Source organism: Castor canadensis, chromosome 4, assembly GCF_047511655.1.
Source record: "Castor canadensis chromosome 4, mCasCan1.hap1v2, whole genome shotgun sequence".
Classification (NCBI taxonomy): Eukaryota; Metazoa; Chordata; class Mammalia; order Rodentia; family Castoridae; genus Castor; species Castor canadensis.
In genome coordinates this window covers 153,396,812-153,422,872 of record NC_133389.1, presented here as the reverse complement: position 1 = coordinate 153,422,872, position 26,061 = coordinate 153,396,812, and the positions used below count along the sequence as shown (strand labels likewise).

Genomic DNA, 26,061 nt, shown 5'->3' with positions numbered 1-26,061 from the left:
AAATTTAAGTGAGTGATGGTAAGCACTTATCAGTCTTATTCACTGTTTTTTCCCCAGAGGCTAGAATCTAGAGTGGATACATGATAGATCATCAATAAATATTTGAATTAAGTAGTTATGACCTAATCTCATTGCATGTAAGCATGAGGCATTGATCCACTCAAATTTGTTTAGGCTTTCTTCTCTTCTCTTTCTACTCTATTCCTCAAACTACTCAAGACTAACATTTGTGTATAATATTAAGAAACTTGGGAGCAATAAATTCTGTAGTTTTTTTTAAAGGGATCAATTTTAGGTATTTGTTATGAAGAAAAGTGAAAGTTTTTAGCCAAATTCCTAAATTAATGTGTATAAGAATAAAACAAGCTTGCCTAATCTCCCTGGAACCACCTGCATAATTCTGAGTGCCGAGTGGTAACACTACAGGCTTCTCTAAATGCAAGGAAACACTTGCCAACCTGTGCCATACACAAACATGTGCCAATTTTTAAGGACATACGTGTAATGCTATTTTCTACATACCCATTCTAGGTCATCAAACTATGAGGACCCACTGAAATTCTTTTCACATTTTCCAGGCTTCACCAAGCTACCAAATGTCCCCCAAAACAGTCAACTCTTGATGTCACTAATTGGAAGAACAACCTCATATTGTCACCCCACAAAGAGAAAGGTAAACCATCTTTCAGATGCCACTGTAGAGCAACTGGCTGAGCAAGCATCTTCAGATGCACTTCTGTTTTTTACATTCTGCTCTTTTTTCATTGTGATTTACTTTTCAAGTAGAACTCAGTGTTCTTAAACAGTATGGTATGACATCCCACTTAATTTACAAAAGAAATTTTGTAAAACTTGTACTTGCTGCAACTGAGTATACGTGCTATTACAATGAAGTCCACCAAGATCCATCTTGCAAAGAGTAAGAAGTGGCATAATGGCAGACCAACAGCAAAGAAAGATTATGCATTTCCTGAGATATATAAGCACTTTGTTCCATAAATAAATAAATAAGACATCAAGACAAGGTCAAGGCTCTCCTCCAACCTAGACATGGCACTGCAAGGCAAGTTATGCTGTGCCCTAGCTGGAGTTACTCTTATGGACTCGACAAGGTGTTGTTTTGTTGTAATGGAGGTGGTGGTGGTGTCGTCTGGATTCCTTTAAGCCCTTAACTTGTGTTGCTGGAAATTATAGGCTTAAAAGTGTGCTACAAATGCCTCTAGTATAACAGGAAGCCATATACTCTTATGGAAGACCTGAAGAGTAAACACAGATTTATTCTGACCTTGGTTATGTGAGGATACTCCTTCACACAGAATATGGAATAAAAAGAAGGCTTAATTTAAGGATGGACTCTGCATCCTAGAGGCAATTTTCACAAATGACTAGTCAAAGAAAACTAGACCAACCCTAAATCTGATGTCTCTATCAGAGGACATTACATAATCTCAGAAATTCTCTTTGCTCTAGTTTGTGCTTTGAAGCAAAACTATTTCTCAGAGTGCCCAAAATAAAAGCTACGGGCATCACAATGCCTGAAATTTCTAAACGTGTTCCTCAGCCTACTACCTCTCCGTCTTTCAACTAAATTTTATTGGCAGCATCTTTTTTTCCCACTGAAGTTTTCCGTCTGAAGCAGACAACAATACCAGGGTCTCATTTAGAGAAGTTTTTGCTTCAATAAATCTTGTAAGAGAAATAAATGTGAGAGCTTCCTGTCTCTGTCAATCATAGTCATTCAAAATAACAGCACTTGCCAGGACCCGAGGTGGTAGGGAAGGAAGAAAGACAGAGGAAAGAAGGTAATGTCACGAATTGTTCCCTGCAGCTGGTATTTCTCAGTAACAATTATTCATGCAAAACAAAAGATCACTTCAGAAAACCAAGGACAGACAGAAGCCAAGAGAAAGAGATAATTATAATCATATTTGATCTACTTTAGAGATCAAACAGCTTTACTTGCTTGAGCCCAGTTAGGTTTTCTGGTTGTTTTTTTTATATACAAAATAGTAATTAATATAAGAGTACAATATAAACATAATGACAAAACATAATCTTATTAGTGTACAATCTATGATATTATCTCTAGGCATCTACTATAAAGGAAGTTTCTTATTTTCTGATGTTTTCCAGTGTCAAGGATAAAGATTAAAGATACTCTAACACAGGGAGGCAGTATAGCTCAGAGGCTAAAATCAGAGGCCTGGCATGGCCAGAATGCATTCACAACTTTGTCTCTTATATTATGTGACCTTGGGCAAGTTTCTTAACCTCCCCAAAGGCTTGATCTCCTCAAATGCTAAATGGACTTTGAAATGTGTCTTCTTAATGGTTACTGTAAGAATGAAGACGATGATGTATGTGAAGTTTGAACACCGAACCTGGCCCACAGACACACTTAGTAATGTTTGCACTTATAGTCAGTAAGTGTATGAGTAAACAAACACCTTGTCTTTCCTTGGGCCTGCATTTCCTCAGAAAAAGGAGGGAGGTAATTAGAAGAAATGGCAGCATGCTCATCATGCCAGATTGCTAAAGGAGAACGAGGTGAGTCTAACTTGCTAGGCTCAGCTTTGCTTTTGGGTCGAAGGTCTGCTACACAGATGTGCTCACTACAAGGCATTCTTCCACTCTTTCCAGAATGTTCCCTTCAGGGCTGCAGGACTGCAGTACACAGCAGCCACCAAGACTGTCCACTTGGGAGGTGAGTGTTACATGTACGTATTCAGTTTGTTCCACTTCAGGAAGTAAGAATTACAAAACTTTTACAGTCTCCTGGGGCAAAAGTCCACTGTGGTAAGAAGTGATGGGGGGGGGGGGTTGGGGGCTGTGTCTAGGAGGCTTCTAAAAATAAAAATCTGTCTTTCTTTTTTAATAGACAAAAAATATGAAGTGTTCCTAGGTTTACATCTTAAGTATGTCCCGAAGATGTTTATTTAAATGACTATAACTTCTTCAAAACAACATTAAGAACAGCGGCATTCTGTGTCATTAGAAAAAAAAAGACAAGGGACATTATTTAGGTCTATATGAGTGATAAACTCAAGGAGGAATTTTACAATTACAGATTTCCTGTGACAAAAGAACCCAAAGGCCCTCTGTGCACTAAACTGATTTTATGACCTCTTTGGCCTCAGAAGTGGGTGGTACCTGTCCTCTCAGTGGCTTATGGACTATCTGAATGCCCCTACCAGGCATAAGAAAGCACTTACAAAATGTAACTGCTGCATCTAATGACATGCTGTTAAAAATGTTTTACAAACGCTTCCTAAGAGAGCCCAGAATGCATAAACATGGAGGTATTTGCCTGTGTCAGAAGTTACAGAAGTGCTAAAGCACACTGAGCTTAGAGCTGGCCTGAAGCCAAGTGAAGCACTTCATCCCCACGGAAATTATAGTGCTGTCGTTGTGTTGTAATAAGCCTCTATAAAATGAAGCATTGTGTTTTTGCTGAGTCTTGAATCAAAAAAAGAAAGAAAGGAATCAAGATGGGGCTTCCTTAGAGGAAAGGGGAAGAAGATATTTGCTTGGTCTTGGTCCCGCTAAATAGTGTACATCTTGCTCATCTTTTTTTTTTTAAATTCTGCCTTCCAAAAGGAGCTATCTTTGACCCAAACTTGAAAGTGCTTATAGCATGCAGAAGATATTACTATCTTTTGCTCTACACATTTTCAGAATAAAGTGGCTTGGTGTACAATTCAGGTGCAGGAAAACAAGAATTGGAAATGAGATACACACTGGTGACGCTTCATTTCCCTGAGCTGTCTCCAGCAGCAAATCCAGAAACTTCGTCCACACTTAGTGAGCAGGTCCACGAGATGTTCCCACATTTTAAAAACTCTACCGTTATGTGGAAAATAAGCTCAGCCACATGTGATTGAATGTGGAAAGGCACGCCCGGTCCAAAAGGGCGTAAGTAGGCTGTCATTAGGAAAGGTTGATTGCTAGTTGGGGAAGAACAAAGGTTACCATAGTTCAGCTTTTGCAGTTTCACATGTTGGCTTTTATTCCCTGGAGTTGTATAATGTGGTGTTTTAAGCTACAGACTGCCTAAAGTAATTTTTTGCCTACTAAAATGTTCTTATGGTTCCTATCACCTAACCCAATCCTATTCTTCCTCTATTTCAATACTCCAAGCACCACTTTCAATTTCAAACACATAAAACTTAATTTTTAATCAATCAACCTATGTTCCAATTTGATTTTATTGATTCTTAGTCCCTAATCTCTATTAACTTTTAATTCTTGTTGTCTTCAATCTAGAAGTTATTATGCCCACTAGAGAGTAAGGCAAAAGTGGCCAATGATAAGTACATATTTAAATATGAATATCTGTACCTTTGAGGAAATAGCAAGTTATAGCGACAATTTATCAAGGGTTACAGTAGGCACCTTGCTAACAGCTTTAAAACATGATCTCCCTTAATCCAAAAAATACTTTTTGAAGTAGAATCAGTTATCTTTACTTTACAACTGAGGAAATTAGGACTTAGAAGAATTAAGCTATTTGTCCAAGGTCATCGATCTAATAAGTTGGAAAGCCAGGAGTTAAATCAGTCTCATTTAACATTCATTACATAATGCCAGCACCCAAACTCTAAATCTGTTTGCCCTGGGCAAATATTATGCTTATATTTCAAAAGCTAAGGAAAAAGAGGGAGGTGGAAGTTGCTAAGTAGAGGAGAAGCAAATGGAAAGTTTTGCAGCTCTTTATTCATTCACAAAGTTTATTGAGGAACAAACACACTCTATGAGATCCTGGTAGGGTTGCTGTACCTTCAGGGTACTAACACTTTAATTGAAAAGACACCTAAGAAAGTAAGTCAAAATCAAGTAAGTGTTGCAATGGAGGTATACCCAAAATATTTTGGGTATGAGGGAAACAGAAAGACTTCTTTTGCTTACTAATCATTAGTATCACATCTGTTTTAATCTTTTCATTATGAATATTTGACACATATTTGTCAAAATTAATGTACTATATACTATTTTTGAATATTTGAAGACTTTCAAATTAATGAACTGAAAAATCTGCCTCTATACTGCCTGCCAAATGTTATCAGTAGCAATGAAAATTGGTAAAATTGTTAAATGCTTTCAGAAAGCAAATCAATTGGTCTGACTTCCACAGTTTATCTCCTTTATTTATAATCTCTTGAAGTGAAGATATATATATAAGAATGTTAACCAGTCTTTGCTAAATAATAAATTAGAAAAAATCTAATGAGAATTAACTAAAGTCTGGTACATGTACATGATGGGCCACTTTACAGGTATCAAAAAGAATTTAATACTTACTAAAAGAAATTAAGTCCTGGGCTGGAGGTTTGACTCAAGTGGTAGAGTGCCTGCCTACCAAGTGCAAAGCCTTGAGTTCAAACCCCAACAATAAGAAAGTCTCCATCATAAATAGTCAAGTTTAAAAAAAACAAAAGTACAAAAGAGTATGATATCATTATATTAAATATATGCACACACGTATATATACACACTTACACACAAATGATACACACAGTGGATAAAATGAATGCATAGGGAAATATCAGGAAGTGTTTACCAAAATGTTAAAATTGGTTGGAAAATCAAAATGACTTTCACTGTAATGCTTTTCTGTATTGCTCAGATTTTCTGCATTAATCTATTGTTTTTATAACCAGAAAAGAAAAGCAACCTATTTTGGGGAGGAGGAAATGTATGTCCTATAGATTTACATATTATAAAATGGTATGTTCAAGAAAAACATTTAAAGTGTGTATCTCGTGTAGTAGTAACTCAACTTGAACAAAGTACATTTTTCATTGGATAATAGACATGAACTTGGTGAAACTGTCATCATGAGAAAAATCACAATCACATCCACATTTGTGGACATGGCCTTGGACTTCACTATCTTACTCTCCAATGCAGAGAGAGAGTCAAAAACAGCAAAGGTTCCATTTGGCATATGCTGTATATTCTAGGTCTGTGCCTTTTATTGAGGTCTACTCTAGAGGTAAGGAAATATCACTAACTTTGAAGACCTTTCTAAGATAATTGTGTTGACTTATAACCTGGCTTCATGCCCATGAACCCAAGTAGCTGGAAGAAAAATGCTATATTTTTGTTTTCCTTCTCTTTTCCTTTTACGAGTGATGTTGTTTACAAACTAAATGACAAGAATGTCCAAAAGGCATTACCAATTTTGCATACATATACTACTTACCTCCAAAACCAATTCAAATGGTGAAGTAGGCATTACAGACTCAATCAATAATATAAAGAGGAGGGTGAATGAAGGAGATTAAGGTGAGCGTACATGGTTGGTGGACTTCATATACTGATATGAAATAGAACAAATAAACCTCTTGCAATTGCTTTAAGTGAGGCAGGGAGGAGGCTGAGGGGGAGAGACAGAGGGGATAATCTAACCAATGTACAATATAAACCTACTGGAAATTGTCACCATGAATTTCCCCAGACAATGCATATATCCTAACAAAAAAATAGCTGTAGCTTTATTATGTTTCAGCCGTAAATTTATTCAACCCAGAGAAGCAAGATCATTTAGTTTTAAGAGTGTTAATATTTCATATTGATCCATAATTGACATGCATTACGAATAAAATAATTTCAGATTACCTGTAAAAAAATAATAACATAAAGAAATAGCATCATTTACTTCAGGTTGTAAGAACCAGTTTTCTGGCCAATGAAAGAATCCAATTTGCACAAAGATCCATGGGCTTTTGTTTCCTTGAGCATAAAATTAGGTCTTTTCTGTGGCTAACATTCTATTATTTACTATTCTAGGAAATCTCTTAGCATTTAAAAATTGTGTGGTTCTTAACAGATGAGATTTCAGAGTAGAATTTATTCCAATTATGGGAGTAAACTGATCATGTCAGGAATATGTGTTCTTGGTGCACTCCTGTCATTACTAAGAGAAAATTTATCAATTTCCAAAATATGGTTAAGTGGATTTGATGTAAACAGTCTCATACCAAGCACAGAGATGTAATGAAACGCATAACTCAGTAATGAGAAGTAGAAAAAATATACCAAAGGGAGAGGAAGGAAAAGAGAGTTTTTAAAAACAAAAAGTACAGAAAAGAGAACCTAACTTTTGGGGGCAGTACTGGGGTTTGAACTCAGGGCCTTAAACTTGCTAGACAGATGCTCTACCACTTCAGCCACACTCCCAACCCCAAGAACTTAATTTTTTAAAATAAATTAAGTTGGGGAAAAATAACTAGAAAAGGCAAAGCCAATCTCTATAACCAAAATGACAGAATGAGAGAGATTTATGAAATTCACACTTTTGTATGAATTTTCCTAAATTGTCTTAGATCCTCCTTTTTATCAATTTGAGCTGTTCCTGTCACTTTCAAACAAATGATACATCACCCACAAGTTTCCAAACAAGGATAGTCCTTAGCTCTCACACATTACATCTTGAGGCTAAGAACCAAATCATTTTCTACAAAAACATATAATTTTCAAGTTGCCTCAGGGCCAAAATGAAAGAAGTTCTCAGATTCTCAAGTAGGTTAGTTCATGCTTTTACGAATGTTACATGGTTAAATCTTTGGCAGGAAATTTCTAGAGGTTTCTCCAACAGTGAATTCTTACTTTTAATGCATACTCCAGTATATTTAAAAAGAACAACTTTGTTGAGCACTCTGAAAATTAAGTGGAGAGGAAGTAGGTCGTTGCACAAAAGAGCACCAGGCTAAGAGACCAGTGGACTTGCCACTTGCAGGAGCCTGACCTGGGGCATTCACTCAGCCTCTGAGCCTCACTCTCTCCTACCTTGACAGCCTCTTTACAGAATGATATTTAGAACTTAACAGTCAGTTCAAATCCTGGCTCTGTGATTGACCAAGTGTGTGTGGCTTTGAGCAACTTACCCTTTCTGTCTCCTCATCTACAAAAATGGAACAAGAATATCCACTTCACAGCACAGTTGTTCACAACAAATGAGGAGGTATATAATATGTTTACCAGATAGGAGGCACTTACTGCTACACACACACACACACACACACACACACACACACACACACACGCATTCTTTTTCTGCATCCTTGTCCTATTTTTTTTGAAATACAATGGAATGCTTTATAATATCTTTAAAGTATAATGACTTTAATTCACATTTTAAGCTTTTGTATTGAGATATAATTTACATATAATAAAGAATATAGCTGGAGGCAGTAGCTCAAGCCTGTAATCCTAGCTAATTGGGAGGATCACATTCCAGGCCAGCTCAAGCAAACAAGTTCTGGGAAACCTCACCTCAACAGAAAAAGCTGGGCATGGTAGTGCACACCTGTCAACCCAGCCAACCCAGAAAGCTTAAATAGGGACCAAGGTCCAGGCCGCTGGGCATAAATGTGAAACCCTATTTCAAAAATAACCAAAACAAAAAAGGCTAGAGGTGTGGCTCAAGCGGTAGAACACCTGCCTAGTTAAGTAGGAAGCCTTAAGTTCAAACCCCAGTACCACCTACAAAGATAAAAGGAAAGTACACAAATATGACCTTTTTTATATGTGTATACTACCAACAAATCACTTCTCCAAGTCAGATATACAACATTTATTTCTTAGAGTGAGATATAGAACAATTATTCTCCACCACCCCTGAAGATTCTCACCTGTCACCTCCAATAGATACTGCTCCAGAGGTAACCATTATTATGACTTTCATTGTTATCACTAACATTAAATAATTTTAAATGATATGCCACAAAAGGATATTATATCCATACCAAGGACTAGAAAAGCAATAATTTTAAAAGAGAAGTAGAGATGCATATGCTAACATGGAAATATTCCAAGACATACTGTTCTGCATTACTGATGAAATTAAAAATTCACAACAGAAATGCTAACAGGATGGGGGATGGAAAGAAGGAGAAGAGGAACATGACAGGTAAAGTTCTGAGTCATTTTAAATCCTCACCAAGCGTGCCCTCACTGTAGCAGAGGAAGCATCCAAACTAAAGTCAGCCACCAGCACCTAAATTGAAAGTGTAGCAGGAAGCACGGATGGACCACTTATTTGCGGAAGCAAAAACACTCTTCTCCCTTTCACTTGGACATCCTCACATCCTGAGCTGAAATTCCTCAGAATCCTGCCTGACCCTTTTCCTCCCATAGCCCAAAGGACCAAAATGACAGAGAGCCCTGCAGGTTTGAATCATTGCAGCTTTGCTGTGCAACAATAGGTGCCAGAGCTGGAGTTTATCAGATTCTTTCTAAAAGTCACAACCAGATGCTATTTCCCCTGAGGTGGAGTGAGTAAATGTAGCCTCAACGAGCTTGGTGATTTCATCTGGTGATTAGCCAAAATCTAAATAAGATGCAGCCTTGTCTTAGAAAGTGCTGAACCTGGATTGGAGGCATGGCTCAAGTGGTACAGCACCTGCCTAACAAGTGTGAGGCTGAGTTCAAACCCCAGCACTGACAGAAAAAAGAAAATAAAAGAAAAAGAAAGAAAATGTTATAAACCTATCTAATTTACATCTAACTTTTGTTAGTTCCTGAATTTAACTAGGAAATTAAATCGTTTCAAACAGAATAAGGAATTGGCTTGTTTTCAAAATAATGCAAAAACTGATCATCGAATACCTTCTCTCTCTCTTTGCAGGTAAGCATGACTGCTGCTCTGTAGCTTTACATTAATGCCTTTTCTTTCTCAGTTTCTAGCATGAGCCTTGAGAGCCTCCTTGTTAGTAATTTTCACAGCCCAAAACCTTCTCCAGGACAACATGAGCTCTTTTTCTGGTGCCCTGTTACTTGTGGAGATCGGAAACAACCAATGTCCTACAGTGACCCTTCAAATCAGTTGGGCTTTTTTCTCTAAGCTAAATAACCTTACAACTTTTTGCCCTTTCTTCATAGCCCTTATTTTTCAAGCCTTAATTACATTTTTGCTCTTCTCTGGAGCTCTTCCAGTTCCCCACATCCTCCTTAAAGGGGAGACACAAAGTAGCCACAGTTGGGGTCAGACCAGGGCTGGGAAAAGCTGACAGGCCACTTCCTGCCCTTTGCCTTTCATACATCCCACTATCTTACTGGTTTTGTAAATAAAAAGCACTTATTTAACTAACTCTGTCACAGCTGCCATATTGGGTTGAACTCCAGCTTTCCCCATCTTGCATCTCAGCATTTTGATTTTGTCCTATAAGCTTTTCATTCACTTGTTTTGTTTTCATTTTTTGAGATAGGGTCTTGCTATGTAGCCCAGGCTGGTCTTAAACTCATGACCTTCCTGACCCAGTCTCCCGAATACTGAGATAACAGGCAAGCTCCAATCGTATTCAGCTTGTCCTATAAACTTTTTTGCACTTGCCCCTTTTAATTTTTATAGATAATTCAAAATGTCTTACCCAATGAATTGTCTGGGTCATTTTACATTTGATCTGTCCTTCTTCAACTTCCTTACCAAAAAAAAAAAAAAATTTCACAAATTCAGAAAGTGCCCTTCCTTTCTAGAAGTCAAGCTATCATTCAAGATGTACTGAGACTTTCTTCATCTCCTCCACGGCGGTCCCAAGGCAAATACTGCCAACATGTAGTAAAAATAACTACTATTTATTGAGAGATTATTCTAGGAAATGTGACATTCATTATTCCATTTCCGAACAGCCATATGCAGAAGATCTTATTAACCCACTTTCATTGAAAAACCTGAGGAGGTTAGCTAGATAAAAAGTAGTTTGCTATGGCCACAGTGCGAAATCAAGTGCTGAATTCAAACATGGGTCTCTCTCTCACCCCAGAAGTCACTGTACCACACTGCCCCAAAACCAGTGTCCATTAGCATCTGGGTGTAACCCACTGGGCAAATAAGACTCCACTCATTAAGTATATGTCTTGTCTTTCCCCAAATCATTGACTTAGCAAAAGAAATGAGTGAAAGTAAGAGAGAGGGAGAAGCAGGCAAGATCAATGAGAGGGGAAGGAAGATGGGTGATTGAAGGTGACCAATATCTATCAGGTAACCCTCTCTCTGTAAGATTTTGAATAGCTCCTTTCTTCCTGAACACAAAAATAACAATGTGGGACAGAAACAAATTGTCTTATGGTCCCAAAAGAGTATAGCATGCAGCTCCTGTCTCCTAGACAGAGACAATTACCCACCTATGGACAGGAGTCACATTGCCAGAAAAAGAAACTAAAGAAGCATATTTGTTCAATCAGTTGCCTCAACTGTTGATTTACTTCCAATTCGTTTGGAAGAGCTATACATTACTTACCAATTAGGTCTGTTACTGCATTATCAACAAAATAAATCACATGGGAGGAGGGCTGGGGATATGACTCAAATAGTAGAGCACTCACCTAGCAAGCAGAATACCTTAAATTCAATCCTCAGCACCATGGGGGGCAGGGAGAAGGTAGGAGTTAAAACTTGAAAGCCATTTGTCAGTACGTGGTAATATACCTGTATGTATATGTAAACATCCAGAGATAGTGGAGCTGAGTGCACAAGCACAGCTGGAGATAGGGGAAGATGGGTGAGAAAGGTCTTTCAGACAATGCCATTAAAATATCGTATTATAACAAGATGTTTATATACTATATAAGTTTAAGATTTTTTTAAAACAAATTGTTTTTTAACATTTGTTCAAAACCTTTTAAGGGATTTTATTTAAATAGGAAAAAAATTCAATTCTATGTGCAAAATATTAAGGAAAATACAGTAAACTAATATAAAGTAAAATTTAACAAGTAATGTGGATTTGGGAAAAGTTGGCTTTTACAAATTGATTCTCTGAAGTCAGTTTTTAAAACTCCTAAGCAGAAAGAGATTTTTAAATTCTAGATCGATATCAATTCTACAAACTTGGTATTATCAGGAAGAATGACCCAAATGTTAAACTCTTCCTCAAGGATTTGATGAACTTTCTCTCCTGTTAAAATAAAAATGTCCTACTTTCTAATTCCAATTCTAACTGAAGCTAGACCCACACTAAGTCAAATAAGAATTGATTAAAATTTTTAAATTAGTTTCATGAGTTTTCTAACAGCTTTGCCCTTGCAGATCTTAGTAATATTTTTATAGAAAACTCACAAGTTTATCAATGCATATTTAAATGTTGACAACTGGAAAACTTAATTGTGCAGCCTCTCTGATATTGCTTTTATCTGATAAAATAAAGACATTTCCTTAACTTTCTAAGCAAAATGGTTCCAGTATTTCTCCATAGTTCTAAGGTTGCTTACTCGTATAATCTGCTGCTTGCTTGCAAAAAGAAATCCATTTTAATCACTGCCTGGCCAAAGTTTAAACTTAAAAATAGACTCAACAGTTAATCAATAGTGTGATCTGCTGATGCAGGAGAGGAAAGTCAGCCTGACCAGAGGTCATCCTGCTATAACAGTAAACAACTCATTCTTGATAGAATTCAGCATAGAGAATCCACCCTAGTAATCAAACTTCATCACATGGATTTAGTTATATTCAGGTCCTCAATAAATGTTTTCTGAAATTGAGGCCGAATCAAGTTGCTCCATTGTATGAAATGATAACAATGTATAAATAGTTCTGATCTACCATTAAGGTAGCCTCTGTTTTTCTACAGAAGAATTTCTTTAACCCTGCAATGTTAGATAATCTAAAAAAGGTAAACATATAGATCTGTAGCCCTAGCCAAAAGTAATGTTCTCTGAATTAATGCTATTTTTAAGTAGGAAAGTTTCATAAGAAAATAATATATAAATTGTTATGTGCAACCTATATGGAATTACCTTAATTTAAGCATGATCTAATTAGGCCACCTTCTGGGTGACTGCATCAGGCTTTTAATTTGTAAGAACAAGTGTTAAAAAGAAACTTAAGCGGCAAACATCTATTCTTCATTTTGTCCTTACAAAGTTGGATTGGCCTAGATCATCCAGTCTCCAAATGTTTGGGGAATCTTTCACAGAAGCTTTGAGAAAAAACATGTAGTCACTTTGAGCACCCAATAAATTTTCTTCATCTAACTATGACTCAAGTATGCCAATAAAACACTGAACAATTTAACATCCAGTGAGTTCCATATCTCCCATTTTGGAAGAAAATGCCTCCTAAAATCACTGAATCAAGGCCAACAAAGCTAGGTGAATAATGTCATTAGCGTCTTATGGATAGCAATAAGGTAGACAAACCAGAATTTCCTTCCTTCCTCTCCTTGAATGTGGTAAGCAGTCATGGGGGATATTTTTATAGTATTTATGCCTCACTTTTGTCCCTTTACTTGCTCACAAAACTCCTTTGAAATAGATGTAAGCAATTGGCACGTGTTTTGAGTTTCTTGACATCAACATCTGGCGAGGATGCCATCTGAGGGATAGTCTGTGTAAAACTATAATAGACAATAAAAACTGGGTGTGATGGTGCAGGAAGTCAGGAGGGTTGTGAGTTCATGGCCAGCCTGGATTACATAGTGAGATCCTGTCACTAAAAAAAAACAAAACAGACAGTTGAGACCGGGTGATAGCATTGTCCCGAGCTGGGTCTCAGCCTCCCCATATGGCAGGGGATGACCAAGAACTGAGACCTCAGCTACAAGCTGCTGAAAGACTGTAGAGTACAATTAAAAGCCAATGCCCTGAAGCCAGACTACCTGACTTTGTATCCAAGTTCTGACACTTCCTAACCAGGTAACAGTGAGCAATTTTCTTTATGGCTCTGAGCCTCAGACTCCATGTCTGAAAAAAAAGGTGGAATTTAATAACATCCACTCGACATAGTATTGCAAATATCAGTTAATGCATTTAAACACTGACAAAGAAGTTGACACATGGAAAGCATGTAGTTAATGTTAGGTATTCATTATTCATCGGCATTCCATTGTCACTATAAGTCTCTAGATAGTCTAATACTTGGATTTATTATCTTTGATTTCCAACTCAAGCCTCTTTCTTCTCTGAATACCTTGTAGGTATCTGCCAAGTTAAGCTTTCTAAAAGTCTCTTCTACCAGTTCACTTCCATCTTCAAAAACTTTTAATGGCTCCCTACCTCCAGGAAAATACCCAAACTCCTCAGAACAGCTGCAAAACTCCCTATAACCTAGTTCTAATCTGCTTTTCCAACCCTCTACTCTATATTTCTATACATATGAATATATATATATATATATTTGATATATACGTCTATTTAACTTTTCATATATACACTACTCAGGGCCTACACCTTGAGTTACTCCACCAGCTCCTTTTTGTGATGGTTTTTCAAGATAGGGTCTTGTGAATTATTTGCCTGGGCTGACCTTGAACTGTGATCCTCCTAATCTCTACCTCCTTAGTAGCTAGGATTACAAATGTAGGCCACCAGTGCCCAGCCACAATACTTGATACAGAAGAAGTAACTGGTTAGTAACTGTTAGTTGATGTTATTTTTTGCTCTGGCAGTCTGGAATGTAATGTTTATGTCTGACTGTGGCAGAGGATCCTGAAAGCTGTGGTCTGACCAGAGGGAAAATTTGCCCATAAAATCCATCTTGACCACAGTAGATCCTAAGAAACTCAGCAACAGTAATGGATAAGTTAAATCTGGTAGCATAGATCTCCCACAATGTTCAGTCTCAGATGAGCTCAAGACTATATACTGTGCATTGAAGCTATTTTTAAATAATATTCCTACTGAGGAATTTAGGGAAAAAATTCTTAAAGTGAGAGGTCTAAAAATAAGGCTCTAGAACCGAAAGGATTTTTAAAGCAATAGCTGCATTCTTAACTAAATACTATCCCAACTGTAAATCTTATCCATTCAAACTTTTCCCCATTGGGGCACCCACTTTAAGAGGAATTTATTTTGATTTATTTATACAAAGCAACAAACTAATCTCCCCTTCTGATCAACAAAAACTTCCGACCCATTCACAAAACGGATTTAAAACTCACTGCTAACGATGGTTTGCTTCCTCTATGGTGCCACTGGGGTTTGGAGAGGATGTAGCCAAAAGCTGTGCACGCTTGGGATTAAGGAGTGGTGCGCTGATAACCCCTGAGGTTGAGAGGGAGACGCTGAGTGTTTACCCCTAGCTATCCATTGAGGAAGTGAAGGGCAGCCCCCTGACAACTTCCAAGATGAACATCTTCCTTCCAAGAACATGTCCTTCATTTCATGGCAATAGAAAAAGGACAGGAAAAAAAAATTTTAGGTCATGACAGAAAGTTTGAACAATAACTTCCCATATAAAGTACAGTCCAGAAACTCAGACCTTCAATTTTCTGTTCTCACTGGGTAGAAGACAAAAATTTGTAACTCTTGAGCAAAATAAAGATCATAGATGTGTTTTGCTTGGTCAGCACAGTGTTTTGTTTTGTTTTGTTTTTTTAATTGAAATGTATTTACACTGAATGTGTGCTCTGTATGCTCTGAAGTTTGACACAGTTCCTTCCCACTGCTCCTTATGGTCTTTCATCCTCTCAAATTTACATTATCTAGTAGTTTCTGACTGAGAGCATTTGAGTTTGCAATTCCTATTAGAGTTTGCCTCTTTAACAGGCTTCTGACAATAAACCTTACTAATACATGTGCCACGTGCCCTCCTCATTTCCCTTCTACCTCTGCATTTCTCTTCTATTATTTTCAAGGTTCCATCAAGTGTATATTTTTTAAGTAATCCATTGCATTGGCCCTTGCAGGGTTTTTTTTAATTGCCCAATGAGAAGGGGGTCACTCCCATTTCACACTCTGCTTATCTCAACCCTCATTTTACCCAAAAGACTCAACTAGAATTAAAGCTCAATGAAGCTTCCAGTAGTTGCTTTCAGCTTTTATGCTAAAAAAAAAAAAAAAGGAATAATAAACTATCCTAGAATTTGCCATCAAAAGCTTTTAGCTTTGGAAGATGGTAAGCTGGAATCTTCCTTGTTCCTAGCTTTCAGCCTGCTCCGAAACTTACAGTCATCTCTCTAGAACCACCTGCCTTGTCCATCTCACCAAGAGAGTGAAATGGCCTTTGTTGATTTGGGTTTCACCAGAACATTTCATGTTAAGGGAAATGCATGGCATTCCATTTCTTGGCCATGAAAGGAGATGAATGACAGAGTCAGCCTTTGACATAAACAGGACTCATCCAGTAAGTAGCCAGAGGGAAATGTTGGCAACATGTAATTAGCCAGCTGGTCATCTCTATTTAAATCCACCCTTTTCTCTAACTGCCAAGTTTTGAAGAATTAACTATTTTACCATGCCAGGCATAGTTCAAAACCAGATTTTAAACTTTGTTTTCATGTTGCCTTCTTTCTCCTTAGCTATTTTCAAGTACAAAGTAGGGGTCAAATAAGTTAATACTTCATATGAAAAGGGTGCTTTTGGTGGGAGCCAGTTGTAAAGTATTAACTTTTCTTGAACTCTTGCTCAGGGAAAACATCTTGAGTCTTTATTATCTTTGAAGCTGGAATACTCAGAGCCCATTTCAGTCTAGTTCAACTCCTTCAGTAGGACAAATATTTTTCCTCTTGGCCTGGGTTGCAAAAGATATGCCTGGTTATCAAAATAGACTAAGGCATGCATGAAGTGACTGAAAACCATGGTGGTGGTTGACAAGGACCACTTCTTATCTTTTTTTTTTTTTTTTCTTTTATAAACCCCACTCTCTTGTTGAGGAGTCTTGAAAGTAAACAGCTATTCCTGGAATTTTAATACATACACATCCTAGGTTGCCCCCTTCACTGGGATCAACCTTCCTACATGCTGTCTCCTCCTTATCTTTCTCCTGGGCTTATAAACTTAATTCCACTCAGTTAAACTCAAGTAACAAACATGGTCCTAATCAAAAGCATTTCAACTCATTAACTTTTTTTCCTTTTATCCTCTGATATTCAAGTCTGAAAATTCTCATATACTTGAATTTTCTTGAGCATGAAGTTTATGCCAAGAGATCACAAGCAAAAGGCTTAAATCTGACATGGTGGACATGTTAAAATTCTGTGTGACATCCTTCTCCAGCTAAGCAATGGATGGTTCATTGGATATTTCAGGAAAAATTACTCTCACAAAGGAATAGCTTATAGGAACTATTCCAACTTAGTGTATTCATTTACTGAGATAATTTCCAAGCTTGTTATTACTAATTACTCCTCTCAATGAGTTATAAATTAAACATTTAAAAAATTCTAGCTTCAAAGAAAAACAACAGCCTGTCTTCTTTTACTCTTCAAGTCCCAGACCCATAAGTGACATATAAAATTTGCCATGTAGCCACCTATCAGAATTGAACCTCTGTCAAATACGCTATCAGTTCTTATGGGCTTCATTTGTCAGAAATTAAAATGAATGGTTGGGACAGTTATAGAGTATACTTTGGTGTGTTTCTCACAGACCCTGTTACAGCTTACATGTTTTTTCTTTTATTATTTCTAAGAGAAATATTCTTGGCTTTTTTTCTTTCTTGCTTCATTTGGGGACAAAATCCACAATTTATATGTGTATAGGATCAGATGCTAAGCAGAGACCAGTGGTCCAAAGGCCACTATTTAGGCAGTTGTTATTCTGTGCAATGAGATGGAAGTCATTTGGTAAACTTTAGGAAACTGTTCTTCCCACCAGTCCCAAATTCCCATCTCCTGTGCCTGGCAGTGTTGTCCAATTCCTAAAATTCAGTTTCGTCCTTTCTTATTTTTAATATCCACCTGCTTGGCTCCAGGTTGAACCAGTCTGCTACTTCTGGCGATCAAGGATTGACTGTGTCTTCCTTAGCCTCTCTGCCCAGTCATTACATCATGCTGATGCATCAGCTGGATATCGCCACATCACGTGCTATCCATACTACACTACTATAGATAGGGGGGCCTGTCTATGATTACAGTTTCTGTGTTAGGCTAAATTGTGGCCTCCAAAAAGATATATTCAAGTCCTAATCTTGATTCCTGTGAATGAGACTAAATTGGACCTAGGGTGTTTGCAGATATAATCTGGTTAAGATGAGGTCAAATTGGATTAGGGTGGGTCCTAACTATAATATAACTGGTGTCCTCATAAGCAGAGGGAAGTTTGGACAGTGGGACAGAGACACAAAGGAGACACACAGGGAAAATGTTATGTAAAAATGGCAACAGAGGATGATACAGCAGCAAGCCAAAGAATGCCCAATTTTGCCAGCAACCAGAAACTGAGAGAGACATGGACTAGCCCTTTCCTCAGAGCCCTCCAGAGGTACCCAGCCTCACGGACACCTTAATTTTGGTCTTCTGAGCCCCAGAATTATGAAAGAATGAGTTTTTGTTAAGTTATCCAGTTTGAAGTACTTTGTTATGGCAGTGCTAGGAAGCTAATACAATTTCTCTCACACGTTGGAGAATTACTTGATTCATTTGACAAACATTTGTTCAGCACCTTCTATCTGCCAGGGGCTCTGCTAGGTGTTGTGAAAAGCACCATAAATAAAACACAGTCTCTGCTGCTCCGAGACTCTTACAGGTTCGTGAGAGCTAATGTCACGTAAGTACAGGAAAGAAGGCTGTCTAGGATGTTGAGGAAGAAGGGAGGATACTTATTCCAGCTCAGGGTTTAAGGAAGGCATCCTGGAAGAGATAGATAATGGCCGAGACAGATCTTGAAGGATGCACTCCCTAGAGGAAATCTGCAGGCAGGAGGAAATAAACCGCTCTCCTCTCCCACACCCATCTCTAAAATCAGCCTCTTCCTGCAGCAAAGGGGTTCAAATGTTCAAATTAAAGCCACGCGGCATCACATCAGGATCTTGTCTGCGAGTTTCCCACAGCCTGAAGTTTCTGGCCAGTTTGGCTTTATAGGACAAGAAAGAAAATGAGTCCATTTGTCCTTAAGCTTGATTTTGAGGATGAGGGAGAAATCTGTTTGGCTGTTGTTGTTGTCTTTTGTATCTAGAGGTCATATAATTGGAAGAGTTAATGCAATAATGCAATGTCATTTGTCTTTACAGATATTGTTGCCTTTGAAACGCAAAATGTTTTGACTCTAGATTAAAGAAGGTAAGGTGCAAACTCTTCCAAGAAGGAGAGTTTATTATGCCTTTTCCCTGACAAAACGTTTGCTTTTTTTCTTGTGTGTGTGTGTGTGTGTGTGTGCGTTAATCAATGGAAAAGATGCATTGACAATTTGGAAAAATAGAAAGATGATATTTAAAACATACTCATAGTGTCACCACCCAAAGACTATTACCATATTAATATTTTGATAGATTTCCTACTATATTATTTTCCAGACATAGTTTTTATTTTGTTTGTCTCTTCATACTCCACAAACAATTTGCATCCAGTCTTTTACACACAGCATTACAGCACAAACATTCCCAAGACCTTTAGAAACTCTTTGTAACATAATTGTAATGGCTATAGAATGTTTAGTAGCATAAATGTCCATAGTTTACTTAACCAGGCCCCAACATGGCCATTTAGGTTAGATCATAACTTTTTAAATAGCCTTCAGATAAACTTAGTGAGTTTTAAGTGGAGAGTTTACGTAATTTCATCATAGATTGACAGTTGTCTTATGATACAAGGACCATTTTATCATCAGGAAGTTGACTTTAAAACAAACAAAAAAAAACAAAGACTTTGGCAATGTCAGCAGTTCTCTTCTCCCTTCCCCTCAACCCCCTAAATATTTTCCCTTTTTTGGCCTGTAGCTCTCTTTTGCTGTGAAAACCAGTTTCCTGGTAAAGCTGGTTGGGAAGCAATCAGTGCCTTGGAGGCCTTCCTTCTCGCTGAGTACTGGCCAAGTCTCCCTATTGTTCTGGCTCATGGAGACCAGTTCAGTGCTGGCCCAGACTCCTGCCTTGCTCCCTAAGATACATTCCTGTGGGGTTCACTCAAGTCTGCCTTGTTGCTAGTCTGACTCGGGAATCCCAGGAGAGTCTATATTTTTCCCAGTTCATCATTCCCACTGCACCCCAAGATGCTCTCTAAGAAAGCACCTCTCACATCCAAGTTCCTTAACCAGTGTTATATACACACAAGCACACACACACACACACACACACACACACATTGTGCTTTTGATTCAGTGCTATATTTTTCAGATTCTACTATAGCAATTGTCATAGTCCATAGCACTGCTATAAGAAAATACCTGATGCTGGGTAGTGTTCCTAAACAACAGATATTTATTACTTATAGTTCTGGAGATCCAGAAGTTCAAGATCAAACTCCAGCAAGTTTGGTGTCTGGTGGGGTCTGGTGTCTGCTTCTAAGATGGTGCCTTCTTACTGTGTCTCCACATGGCCAAAGGAAAAAAGGACAAGCATCGTATCCACACATTACAGGAGAATAGAAGGTCCAGGCAACTCTCTGAATCCTCTTTTATAAGAATATTAATCCTAATCATGAGGGCAGAGCTCTCATGCCTAGTCATTTCCCTACTTAATGCTTCCCTGCTTAATATTACCACCTGCAGCTTGAGTTTCAACATAGGAATTTTAGAGGTGCACAGATACATTCAAACCACAGCAGTAACAATCTACTACCAATGTCCCCCGATGCTCTGGACCTTGCCGTGGACCTCACCCAATCCTCTATACCCAAACTCTCTTACCTGAACTTATTTACCTGGGCTCTTGAGAGTCACTTACCTATGGAGACACCTAGCTACTTCTTGAATCACTAAGGCTAGATATTACTGTGCCCCTCAGGTCAAATGCCCTACTCTTCCTCCTGGGCAGGCCTACCCTCTCCTTCCTCCTCCCACCCCCAACATACTTGTGTCCCTCACCGCACAGTGAACAATGCTAGCAGTAGTAGGCCCCTCCCCATATACTGACTTACAGTAATTGAAGGTAGCACAGTCACCACTTTGAAAGACACTTAGATACCAGACCTAGCTACAAATCCACAAATCTGGAAACAACTTTTTTTTTTTCCATAATTTGTCTAGCAGCAAAATCTGGCTAGCTTCTGTGGCTGCTATACAAGCTAGCACACACTTGGTGCTAAAACATTAGAAATGTATTCTCTTATGACTCTGGGGGCCAGAAACCCAAAATCAGTTTCTCTGGGCCAAAACCAAGCTGCAGAGCAGGACTGCACCTACTCCTGAGACTCTAGGGGAGAATCTATTCCCTACGTCTTCCAACTTGTAGTGGCTACCCATGATCCTTGACTTATGGCCACATCGCTCTAATCTGCTTCATGGGTCAAATATTTTTTCCTCTTCTGTGTATATCAAATCTCATCCCACCTTCATTTTACAGGGACATGTATGGCATTTAAAGCACATTTGAATAATCCAAGATAATCTCACATGTCGTATTCCTCCAAGCAATCACATCTGCGAAGACTCTGTTTCCTTACAAGGTAACATACGTTTTTTAGGATTAGGACCTGATATCTTTGTATGGCTGTTATTCAGTTTACTACATCCACCTAAATGAAAAAGAGCCTACTTATGATCTTTATCTAGCCCTCTTAAAGTGAATAGTCATACTTCACTAAAGAAATATTTATGTGTGGGCTTATAGGTACTGCTCCAGACCTTAACAAGAATGTTGAATAATATGCAGTATAGGGACTGACGATCTTACTTTCTAAAATCAGACCAAGTCTCTTCCGTTCCAAAACACACTTGGCCCCAAAGCTTTCAGACAAATGTTCATGACTCTGAACTCTCTTGCCTCAGGAACATCAGTCCTTGCCATCTGCATAGCATTTTATAGCCCTTTCTCCTACACATCAATATTATAAGGTAAACAATGCAGATATCATTATCCTTGTTTTAAAGATAGAAAATTCGAGTGGTTGAGTGTCTTGCTAGGTTCTCACATGAGTCAGTTAGTAGAGAATAATTTTCATCGAGTTCATCAGACCCGCCTCCCAAGAGGGAGGCAATCTGAAGCCAATTACTCTTTAAAGCATACAATTTGAATATTTTTACTGACAAAGGTAAGAAATTGCACTTTGAATCTTGTCAAATGATAAAAACAGATAGGCTCTGAGCCAAGATTAAACAAAAGAGGCAGGAAACGTACAGGAAAATATCATCTAGAAACTAAAGGCAGCTATGAAGGCCGTATGCTGACTGACTTGCGTTCTATTACTCCATACTTTCTACTTTCCATTTACGCATTGTCTAGTTTGGGAGATTGGGAAGGAAAAGCTGCATTCATATAGAAATTCACATGATGCTGTAGGCGAGTTGACACATCACTTGTGAACTGAAGATAATCATACTTCCTTTCTGGGATTATCTCGAGAAATAAGCGAAAGTATATGAAGTACCTAACACAGAACCACCTTTCCTCCTCTGTTTCATCCTCCTCCGCCCCTTCTTCAGGTCCTAACCCAGTCTAATGAAACAACCTCATAAAATTTGGGGACATCAAGTCCCCGAATTCTCCTAAACTGGTAAGTCTGGGTAGAAGCTGCCAGTCCAGCTTCTCCAGCCTGACCAAGTCCTGGGCAGTACAACCAAGCCCACTGTCCCATTTGGAAATTACAGGCACCCCTACCAGCCTTGGCAAGGTCAGTGAGTAATCCCCTCAAATCATTCCTCTCTCCATGTGTTTTCATCTCTACATCCCTATGGTATTCTACCTCTTCAATAAATGATACAAATGAAATTTGGGTAGCATGCCCTGAGACTTGTGTCTTAAATAAGAAAAGGATTTTATATGGCATTATAAATTTTTGTCTTTTATTCAGGCCCTGTATTATCCTTTAATTACTATGTATACAATCTTATCAATCTGGCATCAAATTTCCATGATCTCAACTCTAATCTGCATTTCCATTCCTTGCTTTGATCATTCTTGACCTTTCCACCTCCTCCCATTTGTTTCTACCATCCTCTGGCAACCCTCTTCAGAGACACTAGCTTCTTTCCAGCTCCTCATGCATCATTCCTTCCGGTCAGGCCTTAACTGAGACCTAGTTTTCCCCAGAGGCCCTGGCTCACCCTAAGATACTCTCTCCAGGGAGACTGCTTCCTGTTCTAAAGTTAGAAGCCAGATCTGCATTCCCCTAGTTCCTCAACATTGATTCCAACAATTTACTTCTCTACTTTAGTGCCAATCTTCCAAGTCCCTGAGGAAATAATCAGGAGCTCATTAAGCAGTGGGAATGAAAAGATAGAGTGGATACCACACCCATGGGCTCTCGTCTTAATTAATTAATAAAGAGGGTTTTACGTGATGTTATCAGGCTTCCTGTTTTCTTCAAGCCCTTTGTTAACAACCTTGGCATCAAATTTCTATGATCTCTCAACTCTAACATGCACTTCCACTCCTCCTAACTCACTTCAATGGCCTCATCCCGTACATTCTTGCCTCACATCTCCCTCTAGCTACTGCAAATGCTCCCTTCTTGAATCTCGAGTACCAACATCCCTGAGTCTCCTTTCCCTCCAACTCTCCACATTCCTCTTCCATATCCACTCTCCAGTTGCACACGCTGTTGTTGACTTCTCCAATGGAGGTTACATCAATCCCTTGCTGGCCTCATTTCCATCCCTGTCCAGCCTCCAAGCCTACAGCCCATAGTGAGTCATCTGTGCTATTGTGTTACCTGTAGGCCTCACCCCTTTGCACACCTGTTCTCCTAGCTACTTTGCACATAACACCAACACTCCTTCCCTGGGCCATTCCCACAAACTATCTCCTCTTCCCACTACCTGCTCTGCTACCTTCTAGACAAACACCATATAACCTTGCAGATTTTTGCCAGTCAATGTACATGCTCGTACACTCAGCTTTTCCCTTGAGGAAAATTATTTTCACTGCCTTGATCATCAACTTTCCCCATTTTCAGCAGTTAGTTACTCCAAAACTTCAACCCTCACCCTATATCCCTAAGCCAAATCATTCTACCACATGGCTTTATCTTTCCACTGAGAAAAAAAATTAAAGCAATTACAACCAGCCTCAATATTCCAATTACTAACTGTCTTGTATTTGCCACTATACCCACTTTAAAAAGTGAACCATCTCACCTGTAGATCAAAGCCAAGCCCTCTGCCTCCATTCTTGATCTCAGCCCAGTCAATTATATCTTCTTCGTATCTTTCCCTCTCTGGTAGCAATTTCTCCCAGCCCATGATCATTCTTTAAGGACTTCTATTTTTTTAATGTTTGACTCTAACTTCTACTCTAGCTACTGAACTTTCTTTTGCTTTCCCTTGTCAGCTAAACTTCTTGAAAAGCCATTGTGCTAGGTGTGGTGGTGCATGCCTCTAATCCCAGCACTCAGGAGGCTGGAGGATAGCCAGTTTGAGGCCAGCCTGGGCTGTACAGTGAGACCCTGTTTCAAAAAAAAGAAAAAGTCATCATAGCCCTCAGTCTACCTCTACTTCCTCATCTTTCAATCCCCTTTAATAGTACTCTGATTATCTAATGCCAGCAATGACCTCCAATTTCCTATCACAATGGACAGTTTTCAATCCTTAGTTTACTGAACTTCTCTGCTGCTCTCGACACTGTTGTTGGCTCTGCCTTCTTTGTGAAACTCCCTTGATTTATGTGGAAATATAATAATGGTAGTCACTAGAATTTAAGTGGTTATAAATGACCAGTGGTGAAAAGGATGACCTCACCCTTGATAATGTCTAGAGAAGAACAATTAGGCCAGAAGAAACTTCTGCTTTGGAGCCTTCTTTTGACTATGCCCTTTCTCTCAGGGTGAGGAATCCTCAGGACCTATGTACTATCAGTCCCAACTTCCCCAAGAGCAAAACCCCAGCATCTTTTGCCCAAATGGCCCCACACCTTCCAAGGTTTATGCAATCCTTTTGTCCCAACACTGAGGGTGAACTGTACCACCAGGGTGCTCACACCTAGACCTGAAAGGTGGCAGGGGCAGGTATTCACATGAGCATGAAGAGAGCTGTGATATGCAAGTTGGGTTGAACATACACTTGCAACACAGTCCCTCCTCATAGTACAGGCTACAGCCATGTATGAGAAGAAAAGAGGGGAAATCATGGCAGTGGCTCTTTCTCCTCCATTTGGCCACATTTCAACATGAAACTCCAATGTGGAATTCCAACATGGGACTCTAAGGAGTAGAAGAACTCTGAAGTCAAACCTGGAATGGCAGATTTGACTCTATATTTTTCAAGCTGGGAAAGAAAAGCATACTACTTGACAATTAGCTTAATTTATAACTTTTTATATAGAAACTTATCTTTATTTTGGCATCTGTTCTTTAATAATAGCTTATCATTTAGAATTTTAGGTTACCGGGTCTTTGAGGATAACAGTATTTTTTTAATTAATTATGGAAAAATATACATAGCATTATTTTTTGCCTCATGCTGATTTTGAAGTGCAGAACTCAGTGGTATTCAGTGCACTCACCTGTAGTGCTACATGACCATCATCTGTCTTTTCATCTCTCAAAACTAAATCTCTGTATCCATTCAGCAACAACTGCCCACTCCTTTCTTCCCCTAGCCCCTAGTAACCACTGTTCTGCTTTCTTTCTCTAGGAATTTGGCCACACATACCTCATTGAGTGGATGATGTAGTTTTTGTCCTTTCGTGACTAGTTTATTTCACTTAGCAAAATGTCCTTAAGGTCCATCCATGTGGCAGTACATGTCAGACTCTCCTTCCTTTTTGAATCTGGATAATATTCCATTGTGAATATATACCACATTTTGTTTATCCATTCATCTGAGGGGTTGTTTGCTTGGGTTTTTTTTTTTTTTTTGCTTTTTTTTGCTTTTTTTGTTTGTTTGTTTTTTGGTATTACTGGGGTTTTTTATTCAGGGCCTCACACTTGCTAGGCAGGGCTCTGAACCACAGTTCCAGCTTTTTTACTTTAATTATTTTTCAGATAAGGTCTCAAGGCTTACCCAAGGCCAGCCTCAGACCATGATCCTCCTACCTATCCCTCTCACACAGCTGAGATTGCAAACATGTACCACCACACCCAGGTTGTTTGGTTGAGATGGGGTCTTGATAACTTTTTGCACAGGCTGGCCTCCAACCATGATCCTGTGACCTTAGCCTACCAAGTAGCTGAGATTACAAGGCATGTGCCACCATGTCCAGCCTCCATTCATCTGTTGACGCACACTTGGGTTGTTTCTACATTTTGGCTATTGTAAATAATGCTTCTGTGAATGTGGGTGTACAAATATCTCTTTTTGAGTTCCTTTGTTTATAAC

At 38.7% G+C, this 26,061-nt stretch overlaps 1 protein-coding gene and 1 long non-coding RNA gene across 23 annotated transcripts in view; one reads left to right on the top strand and one right to left on the bottom strand.

Annotated features, from left to right (window-relative positions):
- Cd28 (CD28 molecule) overlaps positions 1-26,061 on the bottom strand; it is a 162,456-nt gene that overhangs the window by 76,296 nt on the left and 60,099 nt on the right. For 2 of the 17 annotated variants that reach the window (XR_012447353.1, XR_012447355.1), the window contains exon 9: positions 2,669-3,944. The exons of 14 other annotated variants lie outside the window; for them this stretch is intronic. The gene's annotated coding sequence lies outside the window, so the exon portion shown is untranslated. Of the gene's footprint in view, positions 1-2,668; positions 15,091-26,061 lie in introns of those variants that run through there. One more of the 17 variants, XR_012447352.1, reaches the window with a different exon arrangement.
- Positions 1-26,061, top strand: part of LOC141422622 (uncharacterized) — a 105,318-nt gene that overhangs the window by 20,856 nt on the left and 58,401 nt on the right. For 4 of the 6 annotated variants that reach the window (XR_012447361.1, XR_012447357.1, XR_012447356.1 and 1 more), the window contains exons 4-6: positions 579-2,704; positions 18,887-18,935; positions 21,152-21,254. This is a non-coding gene — a long non-coding RNA (uncharacterized lncRNA). The remainder of the gene's footprint in view (positions 1-578; positions 2,705-18,886; positions 18,936-21,151; positions 21,255-26,061) is intronic. The other 2 variants (XR_012447360.1, XR_012447358.1) reach the window with 2 other exon arrangements.